At 52.0% G+C, this 13,749-nt stretch overlaps 1 protein-coding gene across 1 annotated transcript in view; it reads left to right on the top strand.

Moving 5' to 3' along the window:
* Positions 1 to 13,749, top strand: part of syt13 (synaptotagmin XIII) — a 104,131-nt gene that overhangs the window by 10,541 nt on the left and 79,841 nt on the right.

Here is a 13,749-nt window from a genome sequence, read left to right on the forward strand (position 1 = left end):
CACATCTCACCCAATATAAGGGTAGGTATATAAAGCCACAGTTTATAATAAAATCTAGGGTGTGACTTATAAGCAGATGACATTTCTTTGAAACTGAAACAATACTGAGAATTATATAGCAATGGAGAACAGATTTTCCAAAATGCTGAATTCTGTTGATCCAGAGGTTGTTTGCTAGATCATTTTTTGTCATTGAAATATGTTCCAGTTTACTTGTATACTGTCATCGTGCTCAGTTCCTGATCTTCATCAGGTTAAGGCAGGAGGTGCTCAGGACAGATGAAGGTGACATTTCTTCTGGGATGCGAAATATGGATTAAAATTAGAGAGAGGGGTTAAATTCCTTCTGGCCCACTTTCAAGCATGAAATGAGGAGCCCCAAAACTGGGCTGCAGACCTCATTAATTCAAGTATTGCATTAATTTTATACCTTAACCTGTTTGATCTGAATAACATTAATCATTGAGTGACATTTCAAAACTTGAAACCCTAATTAATTCAACAAAATACTATAGAGGTGGCAGGGCTAATGATGTGTTGCAGCAGTAGCATGTGAGAACTGGTGGACGCCAATGTAATCCACAGCAACGACATCTGCAGTGAGTTCCTTAAATCAAAGAACTTTGGCTCAGATTGATGAGCTGGAGTTTGAGCTCTGGAAGCTATAATGCATCAAGGAGGGTGAAAATGTACTGGACATTTAGCCCAGGAGGCAGCCACCCACCCCCCACCTTACCTCAGATTTGGTCCATGGTCAGGGACCACAGCATTTGTAACAAGATCGATGAATTGATAGCGCAAATAGAAATAATGGATATGGTATGATAGCTATTATAGAGACAATGTTGCAAAGTGATCAAATGAATATTTGAGGGTCTCTGACATTTTGGAAAGATAGGAAAGAAAAGAAAACGAGGTGGAATACCTCTGTTAATAAAGGATGAGGTAAGTACACTAGGGAGAAATTATCTTGGCACAGAAGATCAAGATGTTGAATTAATTTGGGTGGCAATAAAAAACTAGTAAAGGATGAAGGGGGTAGTTTATAGGCATAACAGCAGCTACATTATAGGGGAGAGTATAAATCCAGAACTAAAGGGGGTTTATAAAGAAGGAACTGCAATAAGCATGGGAGATTTAATTGGGATATAGATTGGACAAATCAAATTGGCAAAGGTAGCCTTGGAAATAAATTCATTGAATGTATTCTGAACTGTATTTTAAACAGTACATTCTGGAACTAATCAGGGAACTGTCTATTTTACAACTGATAATGTGTAATGAAACAAGATGAATTAACAGTTTCATAGGTTATGAATACAGAGTTGGCAATGGACCAGGTAAATGGTTAAAAGGCAAGATTCTAGGAGAAGCAATCGCAGACGTTTAAGAATGTATTTCATAACTCAACAAGGGTATATTCCGTTGAGAAAGAAAAGCTGAGAAGGATGTGCCATTTGCGGTTAACTAAGGAAGCTAAAGATGATATCAAATTGAAAAGAAAGGCAGACAAAGCTGCAAAGTTTAGTGGTAGACCAGTAAATTAGGAATATTTTAGAAAGAAGCAAAAGATTACTCAACAAAAAGATGGTAAAATTGGAGTAGGAGACAAAACTAGCAAGAAATATAAAGAGGGCGACTCTTCGCCCCGAGTTGCACCCAGCACATCTCCCGCTATTCCCAGAGAATAGCGGGAGAGCCTGGAAATAGGGGCCTGGATTCTCCATTTTGGAGACTAAGTCCCCACACCGGCGTGAAAACGGTGTAAAACGGCCAACGATTCTCTGTTTTGCTGGGGGCTAGCAGGGAGGCAGCATAGAGCTCGCAGCACCGTGCTCCATGCCGGACTCAACCCCGCGGATCAGGACCGCTGAAGTAGCGCCCCCTTCAGCCGCTCGCATGCCCCGGACTGCCCACTCGGAGTGCCCCCAGCACTGAATGAAGCCCCTCCCCCCCCCCCCCCCACCCACGCATCTGCGCTCCCCCGGCTGTGGCGGTCCCGGACTCAGGCCACAGCCGCCACGCGAGTTTCCTGAACGGCTGGGACCATGAGAGTCCAACGCTGTCGGGAACTCGGCTAGCCGGGGACGGAGCATCATGGGGCGGGCCCCAGGCAATAGCCTGAGGCTGTGGATAATCGGCGCGGTGTACTCCTAGAGTATGCCGCTTTTCAGGGGCGGAGAATTCAAAACCCGGTGCCGCTCCCGATTTTGCCGTCAAAACGGATTCCCCTCCCCGTCGCAGAACGTGATTTTGGTGCCGGTGAGTGGAGAATCCAGCCCAGGGTTTGTGCGGAGCAGCAAACTAGCCTCGATGCTCCCAGCCCATGGCACCGGACGTAATCTGGTATATCTTTGCTGGCCGGTAACCAGATTTACATTTTTAAGTGAGCATTTAAACTGATTTAAGCCTGCGTTTCCATGTTTTAGCCGGAGTCTCCTAGCTCCCGGGATTCATCGCCTCTGTCGGCGCAGCGTGAAGCTGGCAGGAATCACCACAGGTCTTCATCAATGGAGAACAGACGTGATAACCAAGCCGGTTGTGCTTGGTAGCCGTTGGAGCCCACAGCTGGCCAGGGACAGGTCTGACACTCTGGCAGTGCCAACTGGCACTGCCTGGATGCCAAGGGGCAGTGCTATAGGGTGGGTCGGGGAGAGAGCATGGACATGAAAGGGGGGACTGGTCTGAAAGTGGGGAGGCACCTTTAGTGACCCCATAGCAAGGTGTCAGTCACTTGAGGTTGGGGGGCTGGGGTGGGGTGGTGGGGAAGGCAGGGGTGGTTGTCTGACGATGAATGGTTTTGGGGGGGGGGGGGCGCTGGAGGATTGACTGGAGACATAGAAACATAGAAAATAGAAGCAGGAGGAGGCCATTTGGCGCTTCAAACTTGCTCTGCCATTCATTGTGATCATGGTTGATCATCCAACTCAATAGCCTAATCCTATCTTCCCTCCCATATCCTTTGATCCTCTTCGCCCCAAGTGCTTTATCTAACTGCCTCTTGCGTACAATGTTTTGGCCTCAACTGCTTCTTGTGGTAATGAATTCCACGGCTCACCACTCTCAGGGGGAAGAAATTTCTCCTCATCTCTGTCCTAAATGGTCTACCCTGAATCCTCAGACTGGCCCCAGGTTCTGGACACTCCCACTATCAGGAACATTCTTCATGTGTCTACCCTGTCTAGTCCTGTTAGAATTTTATAGGTTTCTATGAGATTCCCCCTCATTTCTTCTGAACTCCAGCAAAGACAATGCTAATCGACTCAACCTCTTCTCATATGGCCATCCTCCCATCCCAGGAATCAGTCTGGTAAACCTTCGCTGCACTCCTTCAATAGTAAGAACATCCTTGCTCAGATAAGGAGACCAACACACAATATTCCGGTAATGGCCTCACCAAGGCCCTGTATAATTGCAGCAAAATTATCCCTCCTCACGTACTCGAATGCTCTCGCTATGAAGGGCAGCATACCATTTGCCTTCTTTACTGCCTGCTGCAGTTGCATGCTTACCTTCAGTGACTGGTGTACGAGGACACCCAGGTCTCGATGCATGTTCACCTCTCCTAATTTATGGCCATTCAGATAAGTCTGTCTTTCCGTTTTTGCTGCCTAAGTGGATAACCTCACATTTCTCCAGAATATCCTGCATTTGCCATTCATTTGCTCACTCACCCAACTTGTCCAAATCACACTGAAGGATCTCTGCATCCTCGTCACAGCTCACCCTCCCATCCAACTTGGTGTCATCTGCAAATTTGGAGATATTACATTTTGTTCCCTCATCTAAATCATTAATACATATTGTGAATAACTGAGGTTCCAGCACCGATCCCTGCGGTACCCCAGTAGTCACTGCCTGTCAATTTGAAAATGACCCGTTAATTCCTACTCTTTGCTTCCTCTCTGCCAACCGGGTTTCTATCCATCTCAATACACTACCCGTAATCCCATGCGCTTTAATTTTACACATTAGTCTCTTATGCAGGACTTTGTCAAAAGCCTTTTGAAAGTCCAAACAAAACCACATCCCACTTCATCAAGTCTATTAGTTACATCCTCAAAGAATTCACTCGGGAAGAAATACTGGGAAAACGAATGGGATGAAAGATTGTAAATCCCTTGACCATGATGGCCTGTATCCATGTCTTAAAAGGAGCGGCTGTAGAGCGGTGGATTCATTGGTTGTAATTGTAGAATCCAACGGAAGAGACATAGAAACGAGCAGTAGGATAGGAATGATCAAATGTTTATTACAGTATACACAAAATCATAAAGCTACAACTCCTCTCCCCGAAGGATTACCCTCCCCGACCTGCACCCAGGACAGGGCTTTTATACTGAGAGGTTCCCCCTTCTTAAGGGAAACCGCACCCCCCCCCCCCCCACACCCTCCCATTACTGGGGAGTTCAAGGTGAAAGGGGGGAATCGTATAGAGCACAATCATTGGCACCCGAGGGAGTTGTAACATCTCCACTTCCTCTCCTCACCATATGGTGCCAAAATTACAAATGCGCACGGTTCTCCTGGCTTGAAAGCACACTATGATCCGATTGAACACAGCCTGCCGATTGCCAACTCCGTACCCAATCCTGGTAGATAGGCAGCATGCTCCCTTCCCAGGTGCACTCTCCTGTTTTCTTCGTCCACCGCAGAATCTTCTCTTTGTCCAGAAACAATGCAACCGCACCACCACTGCCCTCAGCAGCTCTCCCGTCTTCAGCTTCCTCCTCAACACCCTATACACTCGATCTACCTTGGCGGGATGGTCAAAGAGCCCCTCCCCAGCAAATTCTTGATCATATTCACCGCATCCTTTGTGGCCTGCCGTTCCCTTATCCTTTCAGGCAGCCCCACAATCCGGAGATTCTGCCTCCTGGAATGATTCTCCATGTCCTCCACCTTCTCCCTCAGCTGCTTCTGGCCCTCTGCCACGAGCACCATCTCCGCCTCCAACGAGGCCAGCCGGTCCTCAAAATCCAACACTGACAACTCCACCTTTTGGAGCGCTGAGCTCTGCCCTTGCAGCCTTTGCTCCACTCTCTCAATAGCCGCCCTGATCGGCTCTGCCAACTTAGCCAGCTCCTCCGAGGCCTCCTGCCCCTCTGTTGGAACTTGGCATTCAGGAAATCCACCAATCATTCAGTAGCCCAATGGGCAGGCAACGATGCCTCAGAAACGTCCGTCATTTTCCCGGTGTGCACGTCGAAAGTCCTCCTGGCCAGATGCTGCCCATTGCTCGTTCCACTACTCGTTTGATAAGCCATTAACAGGCCCTACCAGAGGAGAATGTCTATCTCTCACTGCTCATGCACTTTACACCAAAGAATCAAACAATTTCGCCTCGAGCAGAAGCCACCAAATGCGTGACCACTCACTCCATGGCCACTACTGGAAGTTGTGTCCACGGATTCCCGAAGGCGGCAGGACAGGTTAAAAAGGTAGGTAAGAAGGCATACGGGAGTGAAAGTATTGGCGAAGTTGTTGGCGGGGAGGATGGAAGGATGTGTGCTGGAGTGGTCGCTGAGGATCAAACATGATTTGTAAAGGGCCGGCAGCTCTCTAGCAACATCAGGAGGCTGTTAAATGTGGTTATGACTCCATGGTGAGTGCTGGAGGTTATTGTTTCTATGGATACGGAGAAGGCCTTCACTCGGGAGAGTGGAGGTATTTATTTGAAATTTTGGGTAGATTTGGGTGTCATGAGAATGTCGCTTTAAGAAATGTTTGGCTGCTCATGTTACTGCAGTGATGTCAGAGTATGGGTGGAGCTGAGCTCTGGTTCTGCTTTTTAGTTTCACTTTGAGAAAAGCTTGGGCGTGTCTGTCTTTTTGGTTTCGTTTTTCAGTGTGTTGCAGCTGAAGTCAGCCAAAGCAGCTGTACTGTTGATCTCTCTGCCATGAAGGACTATCTCTTAATCATTTGGTGAATTCAGAAATTTAAATGTTTTCAGTATTGAATGTAAACCCTGATGTGCTTCAGTTTAAAGGTTTGTTAAGTCTTTTGGGTGTAAAAGGACAGCATACAGGTTACTTAGTGTTGTATTCTTTGGGGGTTATCTTTGAATTAATGGTTGCTAAGACATTCAATGTTTGTTTTAAAAAGGTTAACTGACTTCCGGTGGCGGACCTGCTAGGTCGCGCGTTCACGGCAGCTCCCGCCGAGGTCGGTTTTTCGGGCCGCTGAATGGGACGGCGTTTGGAGGCTGAGACCGGTGTGGGAACGGACACTGGAGAGGTTCCCCCCCCGGTGCTGCATAGAGAGAACTAGGAGTGGGACCGGCAGACGCGCAAACGTGGGGAAAAAGGTAGAGAAGGTCCGGGAAGCCAAAATGGCGGCCGGAGAAGATTGGGAGGTGTCGGCCCAGTAGGCCAAAGAACAACAAAAATTCCTAAAATACTGCTTTATGGAGCTTAAAACGGAGATGTTGGCCTCCATGGAGAAGATTGTGGTGGCCCAGAAGGCGCAGGAGAAGGAGAACAAGGAGGTGAGGAGAAAGATGGCGGAGAAGGCAGTAGAGGGCAGCACGGTAGCATGGTGGTTAGCACAATTGCTTCACAGCTCCAGGGTCCCAGGTCCCAGGTTCGATTCCCGACGTGGGTCACTGTCTGTGCGGAGTCTGCACTTTCTCCCCGTGTGTGCGTGGGTTTCCTCCGGGTGCTCCGGTTTCCTCCCACAGTCCAAAGATGTGCAGGTTAGGTGGATTGGCCATGCTAAATTGCCCTTAGTGTCCAAAATTGCCCATAGTGTTGGGTGGGGTTGCTAGGTTATGGGGATAGGGTGAAGGTGTGGACCTTAGGTAGGTTGCTCTTTCCAAGAGCCGGTGCAGTCTCGATGGGCCAAATGGCCTCCTTCTGCACTGTAAATTCTATGAAAGAATGAGGACGAGATGCTGGGCCTGGCGGTGAAGGTAGGGGCACACAAGGTGCTACATAAGAGATGGCAAGAGAGGCTAGATGACCTTGCGTACAGGTCTCAGAGCCATAATCTGCTAATCCTGGGCCTTCCCGAAGGAGCGGAGGGGGCGGACGCAAACACGTATGTGACCACGATGTTGGGGACGCTGAAGGGCGCGGGGGCCTTCCCGCGGCCCTTGGAGCTGGATGGGGTGCACAGGGTCCTTGCCAGAAAGCCGAGGGTGAACGAGCCACCGAGGGCGATGGTGATACAGTTTCATTGTTTAACAGACTGGGAGCGAGTCCTGCAGTGGGCGAAGAAAGGGCGGAGCAGTAAGTGGGAGAACGGCGAGATCCGCATCTGCCAGGACTTGGGAGCTGAGTTGGCGAGGAGGCGTGCGGGGTTCAACCGGGCTAACGGCGGTCCTTCAAAGCAAAGGGGTGAAGTTTGGGCTCCTTCATCCGGCAAGACTCTGGGTAACATACCAGGACAGGCACCATTACTTTGATACGCCGGATGAGGCGTGGTCGTTCATCAGGCACGAGAAGTTGGACCTGAACTAAGGGACGGTTGTATGGGGGTGAAATGTGCGGGTGGGGGTGGACCGGGGGTAAGATGGCCGGTAAAGCAGAAGATTATTTGCTTGTCAGCTCCAGTTTGGTTGGTGGTTTTGTTGTTTGTTTTGTTTTTCAGGAGTTTGGTTATAGGGGGCGGGGAACGCCCGGGACGGGTTGTCCGGCCCACGGGAAAGTGACGGTTGGCGCTTGCCCCTCTACCCTGTGGGGGGGGTGGGGTTGGGTTTCCTGAAGAAGGCAGCAAGTTTAGGGTCAGCATATAGGGGCGGGAGCGGCCTGGGTCAGCATGGGTGAGCTGACTCACGGAAGCACAATGGGGGGAAATCAGAGCAAAGCGGTTGCTTGGCAGGGGGGGGGGGGGGGGGTGGGGAAGGGGTGCTGCTGTGCTGACTGAAGGGGAGCCAGGTGAGGGGAATGGATGGAGAGTCAGGCTGGGGGGGCCACCGAGGGGAGGGCTGGAATCGGGAGGCGGGGACATGTGGCTGGCCGAAAAAGGGAGATGGTTAGTCGGCAGGATGGGGGGGGGGGGGGGGGGGGGGGGGGGGGCAACACCCCCCCCCCCCCCCCCCCCCCGACCAGGCTGATCACGTGGAGCGTGAGGGGCCTGAATGGGCCGGTCAAGCGGTCCCACGTGTTCTCGCATTTAAAGGGGTTGAAGGCGGACGTGGCCATGTTGCAAGAGACGCACTTAAAGCTCGCGGACCAGACGAGGCTGAGGAAAGGATGGGTAGGACAGGTGTTTCACTCGGGGTTAGACTCAAAGACCAGAGGGGTGGGAATTTTGGTTAGTAAATGAGTGGCATTTGAGGTGGGGAGCATCGTGGCGGACAAGGGGGGCAGGTATATAATGGTGAGTGGCAAGCTGCAGGGGGCCCGGGTGGTGTTAGTGAATGTGTATGCCCCAAACTGGGACGATGCGGACTTCATGAGGCGCGTGTTGGGTAGGATCCCGGACTTGGAGTCAAGTAACCTGATTCTGGGAGGGGACTTTAATATGGTCTTAGACCCGATTTTGGACCGTTCTAAGTTCAGGTTGGGAAAGAGGCCGGCGGCGGCCAGGGCCTTGTGGGAGTTCATGGGCCAGATGGGGGCTTTGGACCCCTGGAGGTTTACACGGCCAAGGACGAAGGAGTTTTCCTTTTTCTCCCACGTCCATAAAGTCTATTCACGGATAGACTTCTTTGTGTTGAGTAGGGCGCTTGATCCCGAGGGTGGAGGGGGTCGAATACTCGGCCATTGCGGTCTCGGACCATGCCCCGCACTGGGTGGACCTGCGGCTGGGGGCGGAGCGGGGTCAGCGCCCTCTCTGGAGACTGGATGTGGGGCTGCTGGTGGATGAGGAGGTGTGTGGGCGGATAAGGAGGAGCATTGAGAACTATGTGGGAGCGAATGACACAGGGGAGGTAACGGTGGCAGTGGTGTGGGAGGCTTTGAAGGCGGTCGTTAGGGGAGAGTTAATCTCCATCAGGTCCCACAAAGAGAAGGAGAGGGCGGAGAGGCTGGTGGGAGAGATACTCCGGGTAGACAGGAGATACGCGGAGGCCCCAGAGGGGGGGGCTGCTGAACGAACGCCAAAAACTTCAGGCGGAGTTCGACTTGCTGACCACGTGGAAGACGGAGGCGCTGTTAAGGAAAGTGAAAAGGGCAGTCTACGAGTATGGAGAGGAGGCGAGTAAGATGCTGGCGCACCAGCTGCGCAAGAGTGAGACGGCTAGAGAGATTGGGGGAGTGCGAAATAAGGAGGGCAACATGGTGCTGAGCCTTGAGAGGGTCAATGAAGTCTTCAGGGAGTTCTACGTGGAGTTATACGAGTCGGGGAGGGGGAAGGGATGAGGCAGTTTATGGACTGGTTGAGGTTCCCGAGGGTGGAAGTGGAGCGGGTGGAGGGATTGGGGGCCCCAATTGAGCTGGAGGCGGTAGTCAGGGGGCTGGCAAGCATGCAGACGGGCAAGGCCCTGGGCCCGGACGGCTTCCCTGTAGAATTTTATAAGAAGTTCTTAGAGCTACTGAGCCCGCTCCTGCTAAGAACCTTCAATGAGGCAAAGGAGAAAGGGACCCTCCCTCCGACGATGTTGCAGGCATTGATTTCGCTTATCCTGAAGAAGGAGAAGGATCCGCTTCAGTGTGGGTCCTACAGGCTGATATCGCTCCTGAACGTGGATGCCAAACTGTTGGCAAAAATTCTGGCCACCAGGATAGAGGACTGTGTCCCGGGAGTGATTGGGGAGGACCAGACGGGTTTTGTTAAGGGCAGGCAGCTGAACACGAACGTGAGGAGGCGGAGGTGGTGGCTGCGATGGACGCGGAGAAGGCCTTTGACAGGGTGGAGTGGGAGTATTTGTGCGAGGCGCTAGGCAGGTTTGAATTTGGGGAGGGATTTATAGGGTGGGTCAAGCTGCTGTATCAGGCCCCTGTAGCGAGTGTGTCCACAAACCGGCTAAGGTCGGAATATTTCAGGCTGCACCGGGGGACGAGACAGGGGTGTCCCCTGGCCCGTTGCTGTTTGCCCTGGCAATCGAGCTGTTGGCGATTGAGCTCAGGACTTCAGGGGATTGGAGGGGGCTGGTGCATGGAGGGGAGGAACACCGGGTCTCCCTCTACGCGGATGACCTGTTGTTGTACATTTCGGACCCGTTAGAGGGGATGGGGGAGGTCATGCGGATCTTGAGGGACTTTGGGAGCTTCTCAGGGTATACGTTGAACGTGGGGAAGAGTGAGCTGTTCGTGGTCCACGGTATGTGCCAGGAGGAGAGACTGAGGGAGCTCCCGCTCAGGATAGTGGAGCGGAGCTTTCGGTACTTGGGGATACAAGTGGCCAGGAACTGGGATGACCTGCACAGGCTCAACTTAATCCGGCTCATGGAACAGATGGAGGGAGAGTTTAAAAGGTGGGATATGCTCCCACTTTCCCTGGCGGGGCGGGTGCAGACTGTGAAGATGACGGTTCTCCCCAGGTTCCTCTTCGTCTATCAGTGCCTCCTCATTTTCATCCCCAAGTCCTTTTTTAAGCGGGTGAATAGGATTGTTACGGGATTTGTGTGGGCGAATAAAACCCCGAGAGTTAAAAGAGCATTCTTGGAGCGTAGCCGGGGTGGCGGGGGGGGCGGGGTGGGGGGGGCCGGGGGGGGGGGGGGGGGGGTTGCAGAGGACTGGCTCTGCCGAACGTCTGCAGCTATTATTGGGCGGCCAATGTGGCCATGATTAGGAAGTGTGTGATGGAGGAGGGGGCGGCATGGGGGTGGCTGGAGGCGGCGTCATGCAAAGGCACCAGCCTAGGGGCAGTAGTCTCGGCTCAGCTGCCGTTCTCACAGGCGCGATACACCACAAGTCCGGTGGTGACGGCGGCACTGAGGATCTGGGGGCAGTGGAGGAGACACAGGCAGGAGGAGGGGACCTCTGTGTGGACCCCGATACGGAATAACCATAGATTTGCTCCGGGTAGGATGGATGGGGGGTTCCAAGGCTGGTACAGGGCAGGTATTGGAGGATGGGGGACCTGTTTATAGACAGGACTTTCCCCAGCATGCAGGCACTGGAGGAGAAGTTCGGCCTACCCCCGGGGAATGCGTTCAGGTACCTCCAGGTTCAGGACTTTCTTAGAAAACAGGTGGGGACATTTCCGCTGCTGCCCCCGCGTAGGATCCAGGACAGGGTGGTGTCTGGCATCTGGGTAGGGGAGGAGAAGGTGTCGGACATATATCAGGAGCTGCAGGAAGTCTCAGTGGAAGAGTTGAAGGGCAAGTGGGAGGAGGAGCTGGGTGAGGAGCTGGATGAGGGCCTGTGGGCCGACGCCCTGGGCAGGGTGAACTCCTCCTCATCATGTGCCAGGCTCAGCTTAATTCAGTTTAAGGTGGTGCATCGGCGCATATAATGGCGGCAAGAATGAGTAGGTTTTTTTGGGGTGGAGGACAGGTGCCCGAGGTGTGCGGGGAGACGGCGAATCATGCCCATATGTTTTAGGCATGCCCGGCACTTAAAGAATTCTGGCAGGGGTTTGCGAGGGTGATGTCTAGGATTTTGGACACTCGGGTGAAGGCGAGTCCAACAGTAGAGATATTTGGGGTGTCGGAGGATCCGGGAGTGCAGGAAGCGAAAGAGGCCGAGGTACTGGCCTTTGCCTCCCTGGTAACCCGGAGACGGACCTTGCTAATGTGGAGGGACTCAAAACCCCCGGGTGTGGAGACCTGGGTTAGCGATATGGCGGGGTTCCTCAGCCTGGAGTGAATAAAGTTCACCTTGAGAGGGTCCTTGATGGGGTTCTCCCAGCGGTGGCAACCTTTCCTTGACTTTCTAGGGGAGCAGTAAGTGCAGCAGCAGCATCCTGGGGGGTGGGGGTGGGGGGTGGGGGGGGCTCAGGTGAGGTGGGGGGGGGGGGAACTGTTGATATAATGTAAGTTTTATATGAAGACAACACCCACCTTGTTCTGTTGAATAATTCTTGTTTATTTTTATTTTTATTTGTACTTCTATCCTTGTTACGTAAAAACGTTGGTTGGAAAAGCTTTAATAAAACATTTATTAAAAAGGTTAACATGAGTTCATAGAATAAACATTGTTTTGTTTAAAAAAATACTGGTCCATTTCTGCTGTACCACACCTGTAGAGTGAGCCTTGTGCTCCCCATACCACAATCTATTAAAAGTTGTGGGTCAGGTGAACTCCAGGATACACTTTGGGATTCTCTAAACCCTGGCCAATAACATGGGTTTGACCCAAAGTTCGTGGCATGGGTGCATCTGTTGTATGTAGCCTCGGTGGTAAGTGTGCGTACAAATGAGATGAGTTCATAGAGGTTTGGACTGCATAGGGAAACGCGATAGGGGTGTCCACTGTCGCCGCTGTTGTTTGCATTGGCAACTGAGCCCTTGGCGATGGTCCTAAGGGGGTCTATAGAGTGGCAGGATATTGTGAGGGGGAGTAGGAAACGCTGGGTGTCACTGTACACGAACGACCTGTTGTTTGTGTCGGACCCGCTGGAGAGTATGGGTAGTATCATGGGAATATTGGAGAGATTTGGGGCCCTCTCCGGATATACGTTAAATATCAGGAAGAGTGAGATGTTTTCGATGAACGCAGCGGGGCGAGGGGCCAACTTGGAGGTGTTGGTGTTTAAGGTAGCTAGGGAAAAGTTCAGATATTTGGGGATTCAGGTGATGAGGGAACGGACTACGATACATAGGTGGAATTTGACAACGTTAGTGGAGGAGATTAAGGAAAATTTTAAGAGGTGCAACACATTACACCTGACACTGGCAGGGAGGGTGCAAGTGATAAAAATGAATGTGCTATCAAGGTTCCTGTTCGTTTTCCAGACCCTCACGATCTTTCTCCCTGACGCATTCTTCCGGAAGTTGGAGAGAATGATTTTGGAGTTCATATGGGCAGGGAAGGTGCTGAGGGTAAAGAGGGCTCCGTTACAGAAGAGTCAGAAAGGGGGCATTGGTGTTGTCAAACCTGCAGAACTATTATTGGGTAGCAAATGCGGAGAAGGTGAGGTGATGGGGGTGGGGGGGGGCAGGTGCGCAGGGGGAGGAATGGGTCAAGATGGAGGAGGAGTCCTGCAGGGATCCAGTCTGAGGGCTATGGTGACAGCTCTGCTGCCATTAGCTCCGGGGATGTACACAGGGAGCCCGGTGGTTCAGGCAAAGGTCTGGGTGTAGAATCAGCTGAGGAGACATTTTAAGTTGGAAGGGATGTCGGTGTTGACTCCACTGTGTAGGAACCACAGGGGAGATGGATGGGATGTATGGGAAATGGAGGGAGGCGGGGCGGGAGAGGGTGAGGGACTTGTACTTGGAAGGGAAATTTGTAGGTCTGGATGAGTTGCAGGGATGGCTTGAGTTGCCGAGGAGGTGTGAATTTTGATATATGCAGGCGAGGGACTTTGCTCAAAATGAGTGGAGGACGTTTTCCAGATTGCCAGAATACACTTTATTGGAACAACTGCTGCTCCCAGGTAAGTTGGGGAGGGTAGGATTGGGATATATATGGGGGAGGTTGGGGAAGAGGAGGTAGGGGAGGCACAGGTGGTGAGGATCAGGAACTAATGGGAGGACGAGTTGGGGGCGGAAGAGGCTGGGCACTGTGGTGTGAGGCGATACAGAGTGTGAACTCAACCTCCTCCTGCGCGATGGTGAGCCTGATCCAGTTTAAGGTGGCACATAGGGCACATGTGATTCAGGCAAGGATGAGTGGGTTCTTCCAGGGGGTGGCCGATGGGTACAAGAAGTGTGGGTGGGGGCCGGCTAATCATGTGCATAACAAGGAGGAACATCAT

Source organism: Scyliorhinus torazame, chromosome 10 (assembly GCF_047496885.1).
Source record: "Scyliorhinus torazame isolate Kashiwa2021f chromosome 10, sScyTor2.1, whole genome shotgun sequence".
NCBI classification, from domain to species: Eukaryota; Metazoa; Chordata; class Chondrichthyes; order Carcharhiniformes; family Scyliorhinidae; genus Scyliorhinus; species Scyliorhinus torazame.